Source organism: Aulonocara stuartgranti, assembly GCF_965226115.1.
Source record: "Aulonocara stuartgranti genome assembly, chromosome: 20".
In the NCBI taxonomy this organism is placed as follows: Eukaryota; Metazoa; Chordata; class Actinopteri; order Cichliformes; family Cichlidae; genus Aulonocara; species Aulonocara stuartgranti.
In genome coordinates, this window is record NC_138956.1 from 13,614,864 (window position 1) to 13,632,649 (window position 17,786).

General features: G+C 40.2%; 1 protein-coding gene and 1 long non-coding RNA gene across 2 annotated transcripts in view; both read left to right on the forward strand.

Moving 5' to 3' along the window:
• The window catches only part of LOC309697339 (uncharacterized protein), a 281,137-nt gene that overhangs the window by 111,364 nt on the left and 151,987 nt on the right, over positions 1 to 17,786 (forward strand). The gene's annotated exons all lie outside the window — the stretch shown is intronic.
• LOC309697407 lies at positions 15,671 to 17,296 on the forward strand. The gene is made up of 3 exons (XR_014273817.1): positions 15,671 to 15,736; positions 15,937 to 16,023; positions 16,721 to 17,296. It is a non-coding gene; the product is annotated as an uncharacterized lncRNA (long non-coding RNA).

The following is a 17,786-nucleotide window of genomic DNA, read 5'->3' on the forward strand; positions in this document are numbered from 1 at the left end:
ATAAAGATTAGAAGAACAATACTGTGAATGCTTTTCAAGCATTCACACTAATAATAAAGATTCGAATAACAATACTGTGAATGCTTTTCAAGCATTCACACTAATAATAAAGATTAGAAGAACAATACTGTGAATGCTTTTCAAGCATTCACACTAATAATAAAGATTCGAATAACAATACTGTGAATGCTTTTCAAGCATTCACACTAATAAAGATTCGAATAACAATACTGTGAATGCTTTTCAAGCATTCACACTAATAATGATAATAATAGTTTACAAGTTAAGACAATTATAATAGGTTTTGAATTATCCGGTATCATTTATGTGTGAAGACATGATAAACCAACAAATGTTCTGTAGACAGGAGGACAAAGCCTAAGACTGAAGTGAAACTCTCTAGAATTGACATTCTGGATGTGATACATACACAAAAAATCTAAAACATGACACGATTGTGTTTTGATTGCCAAAAAAATCCACGTATAGCGACATTTTGACACTGTAGATATTGTACTAGGGTTGTTTGGGGTGTTGGTGTCTCTCATTGACTTTATCTGCTTTTTCCATTTTTATCTCTCACCTTCCTCTTTTTCTTTTCTGTGTGTGTGTGTGTGTGTGTGTGTGTATGTGTGTTACTGGCAGAAACAGTTCGCCAGAGGTTTGCTTTAGGACAACCTTCAGGCACCAGCTGCGCATTATCTAATGCGCGCGCGCGCACACACACACACACACACACACACACACACACAGCACATACTGCAGGCACTCAATATAAATGTTAGCAGGATCACTAAGCCCACACACACCCCCACATGCAGGCTACTAGGCTGAGCCACTCCATTATTCAGCAATCTGCCAACAGGGCCAAGAATGAAGAAGAAGAAGATGAAGAGAGTGAGATAGGATGACAAGCAACTTGTTTGTTTGCCAAATAATTAAGGAGACATCAGTCTCTGCCGGAGCTCAGATTTAAAGACGGGGAACACAGGCAGGCAGAAAGAGTTGTAATGACGCTGACAGTTGTGCTGTTTATTCTGTCATTCGTGGAGATTTATTCTCACTGAGAAGAATGGGCACAGAAATGAAGAGGAAGTGCTTGCAGTGCAACGTCTTACTGCCTCACATGTGAGTTGAAAAAACAAAGAGTGAACGGCAATCACTTCCCTTCTCTTTATGGTGCGATCATACAGGAAAATAGGTCCTCAAAATCCAATCTCAATCTTTTTTCTTTTTTTTTACTTTTCTTATTTAAGGTTCATTCCCTCACTTAAGCCTCTTATTCCATTGTCTTATTCCATTATCTAGCCACTATCTCCCACATAAGAGCATAGTTAACTAATGTGTTAAAATGTCTCTATGAGTTGTCTTAGAATATAGTTAATATGCAATGGAGTAGGTGCTTTATAAAGGTATTTTTCTCTTCCAGGCTATATATAGTACAGCTAACTTTACTTTAAAATTATTGCTTTGGGGATTGTGTAGCCTTTAAGGACTCTTTGTAGACATTATTTGGGAGGAATATTTTCTCTCTGTCATATCAGATCCCTTGAGCCCAGAATCAAACCAGGGATTAATTTCTTTTTTTGCTTGTTAGGTAAATGTACTATGCACCATGAAGCCACTTTTAAAAGGCTGTTATAGTCATTAGGACAAAGTCATTTAGGTTTCATGCTGGAGTCTAAAGTTCTTAAATTCATGGTCAAAATTTCTAGCACAGTTGAGGTGAACAGTGTGTACAAGTTGGGATTCCCTGAACTTTGTTCCTGGTTCCTGCAAATCCCATGGCTTTGGTGGCTTGATCAGGATGTGACTTTTGGCATGTATGAGCAGCGTGTAGGAGAGTGTGAAGAAGCTGGAGGAGCACGTACTTGTCTAAGACTACGGTTTACTGCTTGAACACTCTGGATTTCTTGTTTTTGGTTGGATGAGAGCTGATGCTCCAAGTGGAAGAATTTAAGAATCCTGCAATCGTGTTCATGATTAATGAGAAGGTGGTGTGAGAGAAACAAATCAACTCAACTCAACTATCAACTTTTGTTGATAAACAACTATTGTTATTTATCAGAGAAGGTCAGGAGTTTCACCATGAAGAAACCTTTTATAGGATGTCTGGAAAGAAACTGTGGTACTCCATGACCAGGAATGTACTGTGACTACATTGATGTGTGCAATAGTAGGAGTTAGAGTTCAAGGTGGAGGTGGGCTTACTTGAGGGATTGGCTCTGAGCCCCTTCTTGTTTGCGATGCGATGGACAGGCTGACAGATGAGGTCCGGCAGGAGTCTCCATGGACTATGATGTTTCCAGTTGACCCAAATCTGTTTTATGACTTTTCTGTAACTTTGTCAAAAGTCTCAGCATGTCTTTCAGCGCCATCTGCACAAAAGTGCAGCACCCTTTACCTCTGTAAATACATGAAAATGTTCATCTGGGCTTTAAATGCATTTCAATTACTTATCATCTCAGCATCAGTCTTACCCTTGCCTTGCAGCTCATAGTTCAAATGGTTCAGTTTCCCAGTAATGTCCCTTAAAAATGCAAGGTCAAGTGTCCAGTCCGTGTGTCTTTGCCTTTGGATTGCACAATCTCCTTGATTGACAAAAAATGAAGCAAAATTTGCCCCCTGCTGAGCCATCGGATTTCCGTGTGTAGTAGCAGGTCACCATATTCAGCTGACAGGTCCTCCAATAACACCTTGCTGTATATGGACTCATCACATAGGACGCTAAACAACCTGCACTTTGCCACATCCAGCTGATGTTCCTGGACATAGTCGATACTCTTCTAACCATTGTAGTTGCCCCCAGTTGGACATTGGAGAGAGTGGAGATTACATATTACTCCATATTCCATATGTTCCATATATTACTTGTCTTTAGGCACAGTTTCTGCAGTTATCATCACTGCTTCTTTGAAAAGCTCCCCATCTGAAAATGCCTTAATCAGATATTAATCAAGAAATGTGTAGCTCTAAGTGAGGCTCTGGTTGCTTTTTGTGGATTTTTTCACCCATCTCGTGAAAAAAGACTGCTGTTCTCTCAAAACTGCCTTTAACTCATGCGCTTTTTCCGCTCGTGATTTGCTGCCCGTTGCGTAGTTAGCATGGTAGCTTATGTGACACATTCGGAAATGTCTCTCCATATTGTGCCACTTTGCCGTTGCCACACTGGCCCCGCAAATGAGATACACCATAAATCTTTCACAGTGGTAAGAAAGAACTCTTCCTCCCATTCACTGTGAAAATAATATGTTTTGTTTCTTTTTTATGCCATGTTTTCATCATCTCCTTACTTTACTGAACCAGCTAGCTGGTCTCGAGACCATCTAGCTCTGATCTAATATGAAACACGTTTTAACATTAAAAAATATATTTATTATCATTTTTAAATTTACACCAATGGAAATGTGGTTTAAATAGAATAGCAACAAAAACAAAGGTTCACAGATGTAATTAAGGAGGACAAACAGAGGATTGGTGTGACAGGAGCATGAGAGGGATAAAGGCGAGATGGAGGCAGATAAATGCTTGTGGTGACTGCTAAAGAGAGCCGTTGAAAGTAGAAGAAGACCAGTCAGTATGCTGCAGCCCTCACCTGTGGTTTTGAGCTTTAAGTAGTGACCTAAAGAAGGAGGTTGTAAATACAAGTGGCAGAAATTTCTATTATTGAGTGGATGGACAAAAGAGGAATCTCAGAGTAGAGCTCTGAGATTCCTCCTGAATTTTTGACCTAGTTGTTCAGCTGAGATGATTCAAGTATCCACCCAGGATATGCAGTGAAAGTTTCTGTTTGGAGGTTTTATAGATATGCCCAGCTGAGAGAAGACCTAGGTGCAGACCTAAAACTCACTGATATCTCACTATGTCTCATCTGTCCTCAGAATGCCAGGTTGTCTCCCTGGACAAAAAGACATCTGGAATGCCGTGCTTAGTAGCTTGATGCTACTTTGATTCCATTTCTGCTAAAGCAAATGAGTGGATAATGGAAACAACTCCGTATACCATATTAATAATACTAATAACATAATAAGTCAAAAGAACACACTAAAACAGCATGTACCACATAAGTGTCAGTGTCTAGCAAAAGTTCTTGGAGAGCTGCTCCAGATGTCAGAGCAGCTCTCCAGTTTAAAATACTCAAAGAATCAACAGAATTATCCAGAGGAAGTATTCTATTAAATCATCATTGGCCACAAATGACCAAAAATCTCAACAATACCTCACATACTTTGTTTGATGTTACTCTCAGAGTCGTTTTCTATTGTGCCAAATAGAGAATTTGGAATGACTAAAAACAGGGAGCTGAATGAATGAGAAGGAGAAGGAGAGACAACAGTGTGTGCTTCTTCATATCAAAGCAACTATGGTAATCAGCTGGCTGGTAATATGAGGTTGAGCTGCTCCGGGCTCTGTGGGTATTTGGACCACATCGCTCTACTACACTGCCAGCAGCAGGCTCTCTGCCAGGCTGGATTGGAAGTGCACTGCCAGCGTACTGGCTCTGGTCCCCAGCCCAGGTCACCACATTAACCTGTGGATGCTACTGTGGAAAAAACAAAATATACCAGTAAATGCCAAAGTAACTCAGATTCAAACTACATCTCAAGAACCTGAAGGACATGTGTCCAGTGTTCCTGACAGTATTTAGTAATTGCTGGCTGACTAAAGACAAACATCCTCAATTTCGCCAGGAGGGAAGATGAAGCTCCTGGGCTTCATCCTTTGGGGAGCACAAATGGCACAACTATAGCAGCACCAACCAAAGTGGAATCACCAACCAAGAAATTGATTTATGTATGCCATTAACATGCCCAAAATCTGTGACACAAGAACCTCGCATGGCTACATTTGAAGTTATATATCGATAAAGTCATGTGATTTTTTTTTTTGCAGGACTACATAATTCTGTGATAAACAAAGTACATTTTTTTGATTTAATGGCTTTTTCTCTATGACTTTATCAGTCTTTCACATCCTTTTGGAGAATTTGGGCCCTCTTTTTTTCACTCTTTAGTTCTAAGCACAGCACTGCAGCCCAGTTGAGGTTTGGACTTCAGCATATTTGACTCTAGAACACTTTGGTGTACAGAGGAGTTCATGTTCGACTCAGTGACTAGAAAATCCACAGAACAGGCACAAATCATCAGCCTTTCTCCACCAAATTGGTTTGAGACAGTTGTGCTAACTTGCTTGTTTTAACCAAATGTGGTGCTGTGAATTATGGCCAAACATCTCCACTTTGGTGTCATCTTAGACTTAGAGACTTAGAGCTTTTTATTGTCATTGTGCAGTTTCTTGCACAGCGAAATTGGGTAGATGGACCACAAACGTGCAAAAGTAAGAAGAGGAAACAATATACAACGAGGGGGAAAAACATAAACATAAAAAGCAATATGTACGTATACATATATGTGAATGATACTACAGGGTGGGCCATTTATACGGATACACCGTAATAAAATGGGAATGGATGGTGATATTAAAGCCCTGTTTGCGGCACATTAGTATATGTGTGGGGGCAAACTCCTCAAGGTGGTGACCATGGTGGCCATTTAGAAGTCGGCCATCTTGGATACAACTTTTGTTTTTTCAATAGGAAGAGGGCCATGTGACACATCAAACGTATTGGTAATGTCACAAGAAAAACAATGGTGTGCTTGGTTTCAACGTAACTTTATTCTTTCATGAGTTATTTACAAGTTTCTGACCACTTATAAAATGTGTTCAATGTGCTGCCCATTGTGTTGGATTGTCAATGCAACCCTCTTCTCCCACTCTTCACACACTGATAGCAACACCACAGGAGAAATGCCAGCACAGGCATCCAGTATCCGTAGTTTCAGGTGCTGCACATCTCGCATCTTCACACCATAGACAATTGCCTTCAGATGACCCCAAAGATAAAAGTCAGGGGGTCAGATCGGGAGACCTTGGGGGCCATTCAACTGGCCCACAACGACTAATCCACTTTCCAGGAAACTGTTCATCTAGGAATGTTCGGACCTGGCACCCATAATGGGGTGGTGCACCATCTTGCTGGAAAAACTCAGGGAACGTGCCAGCTTCAGAGCATAAAGAGGAAAACACATCATCATGTAGCAACATCATGTAGCAATTTCAAATACCAGTGGCCTTGAGGTTTCCATTGATGAATAATGGACCCACTATTGTTGTACCCCATATATATACCATATACCACACCAAACCATCACTTTTGTTGTTCCAACTGTCTTGGAGGGATCCATCCAATGTGGGTTAATGTCAGACCAATAGCGGTGGTTTTGTTTGTTAACTTCACCATTCACATAAAAGTTTGCCTCATCACTGAACAAAATCTTCTGCGTGAACTGAGGGTCCTGTTCCAATTTTTGTTTTGCCCATTCTGCAAATTCTGTGCGCCGATCTGGGTCATCCTCGTTGACTAATGCCACTCTCCAGTGACATGCGGCGAGTGCTACGCATGGGAGATGGGTGGTCTCGTAGGGTGTCTTGCATTGAAATCTGCTGCAATGACCCGGTTACTGCGTTCACCAGATATCAACTCAATTTCGATCCACTCCTCACGTGTTAACCTCTTTGACATGTCAATGGTTGTGAACTAAGAGAAACTTGTAAATAACTCATGAAAGAATAAAGTTACGTTGAAACCAAGCACACCATTGTTTTTCTTGTGACATTACCAATAAGTTTGATGTGTCACATGGCCCTCTTCCTATTGAAAAAAACAAAAGTTGTATCCAAAATGGCCGACTTCTGATTGGCCACCATGGTCACCACCCATCTTGAGGAGTTTGCCCCCTCACACATACTAATGTGCCGCAAACAGGACTTTAATTGTCACAATCTGAAAGCAGGGACTCAAACGCAGAACAGGTTGACGTCTCAGAGCACCGTTTATTTACACACCAGTGCGATAATATATACAGTGACGGGGGAAAATCCAGGGTTCCAAGGGATTAGGGGAAGGCTCTCTCTCTCACGCTCGCTCACGTCCTCACATCCAACTCACACACGTTCGTACAGCTGGGAGGTCACAGGTCCGGGAAGGTAAACTGGAACAAGAAAGGGAAAAATCACTCACAAGTCACGAAGGTAGGGCGTAAAGGTACAAGACCACGGGAGCTGGGAAGCTACTAACGTTAGTAGCACAATCATCCAGCGATGAGAAGATCTGTGGCCCAGCCTCAAATAGTCGGGAAATCAGCTGATCGCCAACAGGTGTGTGAGCCAAGGGCGGGAGCCAGCAGTGAGCTCCGCCCAGGCAGAGAGGAAGGGGAGAGAGAGAGAGAGAGAGAAAGCAAAAACACAAGTACAGGCACAGGGACCATGACATTAATATCACCAACCATTCCCATGTTATTACGGTGTATCCATATAAATGGCCCACCCTGTATATACATGGTGTATACACCATGTATACATTGTTCCAGAATAAGGTTTTGCAGTTTATTCAGATGGAAATTTGCAAGCCTAGGTTTTGCTGGTGTGTTATTTTTAGAAAGAAGAGGTTTGCTGATAGGAACCCTTCTACTTTACCCAAGCTTTTTCAGTCTTTTTCCAACTGGACTGCCATGAACTTTAGGGCTGTTGAGCCTGAGATGTAGTTCTTGTGGGGTTTTTTTTTTTAGTTTGAGTTGTTTAATTTGCCAAAGAAATAAAAATAATAAGTTAGTCTTCTGTTTGTACTCTTCCACACCAGATTTACATGACTCTCCTACCAAGCGGTGCACTCTGGGTCTGAACAATTACGTCATCATATAAGTTCTAATTCTGGAAACAGAAGTCTGGTACTAAGGAGTGTTTTTGTTCTCTTTAGAGAAATTCACCATGTGGTGTGGTGGGTGTGTTTTTTCACATCTCATCCATTTGGCTATGGTTTATATTCAGAATCTTATGGCGCAACTCAATACAGAGGGAATTTTGTTTAGAACTGGCATATGATTGAGATAATCAAGAGCTGTAGAGTTTATATGGTTCCACTGGTGCTAATGGGACCTAAAAGGACCATAGTGGGATTTTTTTCTAGCTCAAAAAGTAAAAAGCGCACATGACGCTGTGACGTAGGCTAGAATCATGGCGGCAGTTAACGACGGTCCAGGCGTGAGACTTCTCTCGTGGAAATATGCACATTATTTTTTCCTTTCTATTGGTAGGTGGCACAGTGCACTTGTGGCAAGTAAGCAAGCTAGAAGACTGGCAATCTTGCTGGGTATCCAGTTACGGAAGCAACACATTAACAAGAGAATTCTGAGTAAAACCAGTAACTTTCCCTAGTAACTAGTTACTTTGAAAGTAACGAGTAACTTGAAGTAACTGAGTTACTTTTGATAGAAGTAACTAGTAATGTAACTAAGTTACTAATTTAAAGTAACTTACCCAACACTGGTTGTTTATGGCAGTGTGCAGAGGATGCCCAGCATTGTCGATAATGTCCAGCAGTTTCTTTAATGTCCTCTTCTCTGCCACTGTCACCAGAGTGTCCAGCTTCATGCCAACCACAGAGCCAGCCTTCCTGATCAGTTGTTCCAACCTGAATGAGTCCTCCTTTGCTGTGCAGCTCCCCCAGCACACCACAGCATAGAATAGTACTCCAGCAACCACCGACTGGTAAAACATCCTCAGGAGCTTCCTGCAGATGTTGAAAGACCTCAGTCTCCTGAGGAAGTACAGTCTGCTTTGGCCTTTTTTATACAGGTGCTGTGTGTTGCATGACCAGTCCAGCTTGTTGTCCACCCACAGCCCGAAGTACTTGTATGTGTTGACCACCTCCACCTCCTCTCCCTCTATCTGAACTGTCAGTGGACCTGCTCTGGACCTCCCAAAGTCCACAACCAGTTCCTTGGTCTTTGAGGTGTTGAGTTGCAGGTGGTTTGTGTGACTCCATATAACGAAGAAAAGGATTTGAATTGATAAATTGACCCTGAATAGTAGAGATCAGTCAAAATATTGCTCCTTAATTTTAGGGCAACAAAAATGCCCTGATCAAAGTAAATAAAGATACAGTGGTCACATTTAAAATGTCAGTGACTTAGTTTCTAGTGGTGAGGCTTTTTATTATACAACCACCCAGTTCTCTGACCGACACAACTGACTTTACATATATTATATAAACTTCTTGCATTCATGCTTAATGCCAAAGCAGATTTGCTGCACATGAATTTTGGCAGTTGCCTGTTGGCTGCATAAGAATTATGGAAATTAAAATGATGCAGTATCTTCGCAAACTGTAAGTTTAGACATCCGTGGGCTGTTTGTGCATGTTGTTGATTTTGGGCTTGGTTCAGACCCTGACAACATGACAGAGAGGAAGTTCACTGGTAGTTTCTCCATTGTTTGCATGGGTAAATTAAAGTCAAATCAGTGTTACCCTTTTGTGAAATTTAACTTTATCCTTTGAGGTTTTTTAGTTGTGTTAATGCGTTATAGAAATGATGCTGCTCAGCTTTTGCTTAGACATTCTCTAGCAGTCTGCTTTCTGTGAGAGTTTTCTGAATGAACACAACATTTCAAGCTGTGGGTCACGAAACTGAAACAATTACCTGAAAAAGACTCAAACCCTTTGTGAAACAAGAGGGAAATTCTCTGCTGATTTGTTATTTGCATTATTCGAAAAACCTTTTAAAAAACCTAACAATTAATATTATCGTGTAATTTCTCAGACTTCACTTCTTCTGTCTCTGTTGGTTCAAAAGATGGCCCTGTTCAGCTAACATATGCAGCAGCTTATTCTGTAAGAACAAAAAATAAACGTCTAAGCAGTAAAGCATCAGCTTAGATAAACAGTTTCACTGAGGGATTTAAATGACTTTTCTCAAACTGTGAATGATAATAATGATAATAATAATACATTTTATTTAGAAGCGCCTTTCAAAACACTCAAGGACACCTTACAGAACAAACAGGACAAGCATAAAAGCAGGAAATGAACACAACAATAAAACAAAGTTTAAGAGCATGGAGTAGTTAAACAGAGTAGGCTATCTTGAACAGGTGGGTTTTGAGGGTAGACATTATTTAATTATAGTTAGACATATGGAAGTTTTCTATATTTCATTTTGACCTGAACATGTCTAAAATCAGACTCCTTAAGTGCATTTTGAGTTTAACCACATTCAGTGTTTCTTTGTGTGTCAGAGCTCTTCAGTGTGTACAATAAAATCCAAGTTCTTATCATACAGACCTTTGAAGAGGTAATAATGTTGATTGTTTGGCTTGAAACTTTCATTTTATCGTAATCTGAATGTAGTTTGTAGTTTCTGCTTAGTGTTTGTGTTTTGTAAAATTGCATTCTTATTTGTGAAAATAGAGAAGTAATCGAGCACGAGTTTTGGTAACAGAAATGGAAGACTGGCAGCAAAAATGGTCCCTTTACCCAAAACTGTACCAACGGCACTACACTGCTCATTGAGTGGACCACTTCACATAAAGCAGCCATTAAAACAAACAGTACTTCTGCTGTTGCCATGCATGTCTGATATTAATAATGAACTTTCTTTGTATAGCACATAACATTTTCAGTTCCTTCCAAAGAAATAAAAAAAAGAATACAAGGACTGCAAATGAAAAAACAGGCACAGACTTATTAAACAAAAGGTCAGTAATATATAGCTTGCTGTCTTGATGTCATAAACAGCCAGGTACCTTAACTTGGCATCAAAATATTTATCCATTGCACCAGTTTATTCCTTCTCTGCATTGCATGTATAGTGGAAATGTAAAGTACAACGAACAACTCCTGTGTCAGGTGACAATTCCAAAATTTATGAATTAAAATGTAGCCTTGCTACATATTAATATGTGCAAGTTTTCAACCTGGGATAAAGTTTAGAAATCGTGGCCTAAATCTTTGTATTGAGACTCAATTACACAGACATGTCAGTGAGCCTACAGGAACCTCTGGTTTGTAGGGAGAAATATGTATTCCCCAACCGGTTGGCAAAGGTTTGCTAGAGGCTGCTGGCTGTTACTGGGTGAAGTCATTCACAAACAGGGTGCTGCACCAAAAAAACATGGTTGCTGGTAGTTTGCATGGAAGACACTGACTTGACTAACCACTAACTAACCACCAAAAAGCAGTGAAGCTTGAAAAAGTTTGACACAAACCAGGATTGGAGGACATTTGACTTCATAGTAAAACTTAATTTTGCACCACTATAGCTGTTTTCATTTTTACAAGTTTCTGTGAAGTACTTTAAAACAAATTAATGAATAAATGTTAAGAGGACCACAAAGTGGGCCTTTGTACAAGAAAGTAATGTTCTAATAGTGACCAGTAGGAAACGACACACTCACACTGAAAATGGGGTACACAAGATGTCTTTGTACTCCAGAGCAGACTAGTGGCTGAAGACACAGTTCTGGCCTGCAATCCAAGGCCCAAAGCCGTCAGAATTGTTAGCCTGGTTAAAAACAGGAAAAGGTGATCACTCAGAAGAACAAGCAGCCAAGCACATATCAATCTTGCATCTTCCTAAGAAAGGCTTTCCACCCACCTTATTGGGCCTTGAGTTGTTAAATAGTGGGTTTTCACACCAGATCTTGGGACTAACATCTCCAAGTCTTGACTGATTTCCTCTCACTGCCTCCTAATTCCAGAGTAGGCTATTCCTCCTTGAACTCAGCACACAGGGTCTCCAATCTAGTCTTTTTATCGCAGTAAATCCACATGAATCCTGATTAAAACGCGACCTCCCTCCAGTATCATTTTATTATTTTAAAATCAAAACCTTCCAGGCCAGGTTAAAACTGTTTTCCTTTAAAATGTGCACTTCTCATACTGGAGTCTCCAATTTCAACTGGCTTCCCTGCTGCAACTGTGTCCTACAGAAAAACCCCCAACATCAAACCCTCCTACCTGTCTTCTTCCCCCTTTATAGAGAAGCCAAGAACCCAATGCTTAGTGGGAGATTCTCTCAATTATTCCCCCATGCCATATTCTGCAACATATATAAAACAAGTGAGTCCTTTTCTCCTGGGAATGAACTCCACAATCTTGGAGTGCTGCTATACCTCTAAGCTGAGGTGACTCATTATTGCATTTTATGTAAGAAAAATAAATTGTGTTGTGATAACTTTTTCATCTATTAGTTGTATTAAGGATTTCCCCCCCTGATAAACCACTAAATGGGCCAGCAGAGAGTACTGAATGTCCCTTATGCTTTATTGTTCAAATGCATGTGGGTGGGATGAAGCGTGCAGTGAACTGGAGGCAAGACTGTAAAAGAGCTATTATTATTCCACAAATACAGCATCTGATTACATTTTAGTTCTTAACACTTTTTAATACTCTTTACTTCAAGGTTACTCAGATTATCTTAGCCAAGCCTTTCAGTGTTTTTTGGGGGACAAAAGTGTTAGTTTTAATACTAGATTCAGTTAATTTCTTCTCTTTATGAGCCGCTACTTGTCATTTTCTTTTCTTCATCTTTGCTTTCTTTGCGCTCTGCTTTTACACATTCCCTAAACCGTTACATCCTTTCTCTCATTTTATGCTCCTCTCTTTCTCTGAAGCTTTCTGTCCCTTAACCAAACAGTCGTAACTCTGTAATTGGATATGCTGAGATCCTTAATGAAGCAGCTGACGGCCCTCTGGCTGTCCTGTCGTATCCTGCTATAAAGAAATGTGCTGACAGTGTAACATAGAAGTTATGGGGCAACTTTTGTGTGGCTGTTGTAAAACTTCTGATGTAACTCATTCAGCTGGTGAACTGCAGTGTGAGCGTGTGTCACCATGCACTTTGTTAGCATGAATGTGGAGGCAGAGCATTTGCGTGGAATATGTGAAATCGTCCGCTACTCATCAGGGAAAACCTTGTATGTCCAAGGTTGGCAACTGTTGCGTTTCCATGTAAGTTGAAGGACAACATGCTCCTCTATGAGTTAGGTCAGACTACCTTTTCAGAACTCACTAAAAAAAAGGGTTCAGGGTATCATTATCTAGATAAGATAAGATAAGATAAGATAAGATAAGATAACCTTTATTAGTCCCACATGTGGGAAATTTGTTTTGTCACAGCAGGAAGTGGACAGTGCAAAAGTTATGAGGCAAAAATTAGAATACAATAAGAATAAATACAGTACACAACTGTACAGAATAGAATAAAATAAAATACTATATACAGTAGAATAAAATAAAATAAATATGCAATAAGATAAAAATAGAATACAAATACAAATACTATATACAACTGAGTAAAAATACAACGATGACAGAAAGGATTATTGCACTTAGTATTATTGCATATGTATGGATGTGTGTGCTTGATCAGTTAAAGTCTTTATTATGGAGTCTGACAGCAGTGGGGAGGAAAGACCTGCGAAATCTCTCCGTCCCAGACCGTGGGTGCCGCAGTCTCCCACTGAAGGAGCTGCTCAGTGCTGTCACAGTCTGCTGCATGGGGTGGGAGATGTTGTCCAACAGGGATGACAGCTTAGCCGCCGTTCTCCTGTCACTCACCACCTCCACTGGGTCCAGAGGGCATCCTAGAACAGAGCTGGCCCTTTGGATCACCCTTTTCAGTCTCATCCTGTCCCCAGCAGAGATGCTGCCGCCCCAGCAGACCACACCATAAAAGATAGCAGAAGCCACAACAGAGTCATAGAAGGTCTTCAGGAGTGGGCCCTCCACTCCAAACGACCTGAGTCTCCGCAGCAGGTACAGCCTGCTCTGCCCTTTCCTGTAGAGGGCATCTGAGTTATGAGTCCAGTCCAGTCTATTGTTCAGATGAACACCAAGGTACCTGTAGCTGTCCACAGCCTCAATGTCCATACCTTGGATGTTCAGTGGTTGCAGTGGAGAATGCTTGTGCCTGCGGAAGTCTAGTGCACCTTGTGTTCTGACTATTTGGACACCCATGGTTTTTACCTGACAGCATCACCATGTAACTCTTGGCACCATCTGATGGTCAGACTCAAAGTTAATTAAAATTCTAATTAATTCAAATCCAGTTGGCAGTAGCAGCAGCTGCCAACCCAGTAAGTTTGTTAAAATGAACCCTAGTTATTAAGACATGTATACGCTAAAATATGCACTGTGCTTTCAATAATATATATGTGGTATTAAAATATGCCAAATGTTTTCCTTTTAAGCACATTTTATATAAAACCGATTTACTAGTAGGCCGCCATTGCTATTTACTTCTCAATGCACTCTGGGTAGTGACACCATACGATTGCACTGCATCAAGTTCACAGTTTGCAGCGCTCTGGAAATGGCTTTTGTTCAACCTTTCCAGTTTGAACGAGAGCAAACCGAGAGAGAGGATGAAAATAGTCAACCAGTACTTCATTTAGATGAAGATGAAAACAATCCGTCACACGAGGACGCGAGAGTGAGGGAAAATTACTGGTGGCTATGCGGCTACTGCTTACCAATAGCAACAGCGACTGAGAGTGTTTGTTGTAAAGAGCTCAATTTTATGGGAGCAGCTATCCAGCAGGTATCGCATAACCGCATGATAAAAACATTAATAGAATCATTATCATTATTATACAGTGAAATTACGATCTCGTTATGTTACAGATTCTCCATGCAACACAGTGCTCCAAAACTTTGAAGCCGTATGTCTTAAACCAGATGTTCTTTGGGCAGCCCGTGTTAGCCTCCATGACCGGGTATAGTGCTGGTCTACCAAGTCGTAACCAGGTCATTAATAGGCATGTCAATTAATACCATTGCTATACTATGAAAAACAAAAAAGGTTAGCTGAACGAAAGCGCCTATACTGCCGACAACCAACACATGTCATCGTCCCAGAATGCATTGTGTGCGAATGAACATGGCCGCTCCCACGGCTCCAAAATAGTTTTAAACAACAAAGATTTAATGAATAACAAAAAAGTTGTAGTTATTCTCAAGTATGTTTTTTTATGTAGTGGAGATAATTTGTAACATATTTAGAGTAACTTGTCATAATAGTCTGGGTTCCTTTTAAGATTTATGAAGTCACGTTACATATATCGTGTGTATACAGTTCATTCACTTCATATGACATATTTCTTACTGCTGCAGCCTATAACACATCTGACGTACTGAACCTTTTAGATTCTAATAAGAATGCGCCTCTGAGGTTTTTATTATTAAGATCACGATGCTGTAACAGGTGGACTGATAGGGCTTAAGGTGTGCCATAGCTATGTCACATAACTACCATCAAGGTTCAAGGCCACAAACTGTATGAAAGGTGTACATTTTAAAGCAGGGGTGGGGAACTCCAGGCCTCGAGGGCCGGTGTCCTACAGATTTTACATGTGTCCTTGATCCAACACAGCTGATTTAAACGGCTAAATTACCTCCTCAACGCGTCTTGAAGTTCTCCAGAGGCCTGATAATGAACTAATCATTTGACCCAGGGTGACATTTAAAACCTGCAGGACACCAGCCCTCGAGGCCTGGAGTTACCCACCCTTGTTTTAAAGCAGGGGCGGAGCGGGGGGGTGGCTTACGGGGCTTAAGCCCGGGTTGTTTTGTCAGAAGCCCGGGGTATTTTGGAGTGTAATTTTTTCATAGTTAGATGCCTGGCTGACAACTGTATAAAACAAAAAGTACACACAATATTCGAAGCACATAGTGCACACTGTGGGAATTTACGACTGTGCGTGAATCCCCCCCTGATATTGGTATGATCCAAGCTCAGGCACTAAGCGACTGAGCGAGGGGGCGGGGCAGCTGCTGCCCGTGAGTGCGCTGTTGTAGAGACGGAGCCAGCCATACTAAGGAGAGCTTAAGTTTGACCAGGTACCAAAGCAAATCATTCGTACCGTACAAATAATGTAAATATGACGGTGCATCACGAAAGATTGATATGAAACTGATCACTTGACCAATATTACGTTACTTGCTCTTCAAGTGAATCAACAAATGGCAAAATGAAAAGCCGAACAAATGCTATTTTTTTTTAGAGTCTTAGCTTACGTGTGTTTATTTCATATTTTCAGTTCTTACCCTCCCGACTAAATCGGTTTCAGTTATGTACTGAAACATAAGAATGGACATTAGAGGGTTCTTTCAAAGAAAAAACTCAGGTAAATGTTATTTTATATATTATGCTTTGTATGTTGTTCAGTATATTTCTATGCAAAACAAGAGGAATTTCAGTACACAGCAGGATATTCACATTTGTAACCAGATATTTACATACACTTTAGGGAGAAAACATAAAACATTTTTACTGCACAACATCAATTTAGAGTAAATTTTTGTTTTAGATAAATATTGAAATATATTTTGAATTAGTTAAATTTCAGAATAAAGAGAGACAGAGCTATTTTTATCACTTTCATCAAATGTAGGAGTACATGTACACTAAGTTTATTGTTAATTAATAAGAAACTGCAGACGATTCCATTCTGAGCTGAAGAAGCTTCTGATAGGTTAGTAGAGTCCATGTGAGTAAACTGGTGGCACAGCTGTGGATGCATATAAGGCAAAACACAGAGCCTGTTTCTGTGACATGGGAAAATCAAGAGATATCAACCAAAACACCAGGAACAGAACTGTGGAGCTCCATAAGTGTGGCTCAAGTTTGAATACAATTTGGTGCCATTTGCAATTAAGAAATACAGATAGTTTCTCTCTTTACTCTTAAAGTTAACAAATATGTTTTTATATTTATCAATCTAAAAAAATAAACATTTAGTCTGATTTGATGTTACAATTAAAAAAGTGTTTTTATCTGAAGAGTAAATATCTGGTTTCAACTGTATATTTGATGATTGTCAGCACAAAGAGGGAGAGAGAGGAGAACGAGGACAGAACAGATGAACAAGAGCAGGTGAGACACACATGTTAGTCAAATGGTTGTTTACCAAAAGTATCACCGTATCACAGGTCCTCATGTATCTCGTACCTAGTGTTTCTTTTTAGGTTTGTTATTTTTCAAATTCTGTATTTATTAAGTTCTGCAGGCTTGTTTGCACAACAAGGCTAAATAATTATATAAACTTTTCTCAATCTAAATAGTGGACTTTGGTAGAATTAAAAAAATAAGTGTAGTGCAGGTCTATGATGATTTTTAGTGCTATCATCTAGTTCTGATTCTGGTTCTGTCTTGGTTAAGTCCTCAGTAGTCCTGATTTTGAACTGTTGTAGTCCTGTTTTAATTCTGGATCAGTTCTGGGTCTGGTTGAATTGGGGTTTAGTCCTCATGTCTTGATGCAGCCCTGACCTTGTTCTGCCTTGCTGCTTAATTAAAAAACTAGTTTAAGGTGTCCTGCACATGTGATATATATTTTTCCCTATATGAAGTCATTCTTTTTTGAACAGAGCCTATTAATCTTTCAGTCATTTCTACCCCCCCCCCCCCCCCCCAAAAAAAAAAAAAAAAAAAATCCCACATGCATACTACTCTTTGGGCTAAGCCCCGGGTGTTTCAAATGTCTGGCTCCGCCTCTGTTTTAAAGCCTTAAATTTTGCATCATCTAGGTTTTGCGGAGCCTGAAGTGACCATATTTGGACAAGAGGGAATGGAAGTTTTCCAAGTCGTCTAATGCTAGCTAGTTAATTAGCAAAAACACTATGTATGAACCTCACACTTACTGAAACCTGCAAAGTAATTATGAATAAAGCAATAGCAGAATTTTACTCACTGCAAATACTCAGGCACACACACTCTCCGTTAGCAAGCAATTACCTGTAAGATGAATTAAAAAATGCTTTAAAAAGCACCAACACCACAAACATATTCAAAATGTTCAATTCAGTGAATGAAATGAGCTCATTTAGAAGATTTTTCTGGTGTTAGTGCCCCGCAAAGTGGTTACACTCATAGTAGAAATAACCTTGAATT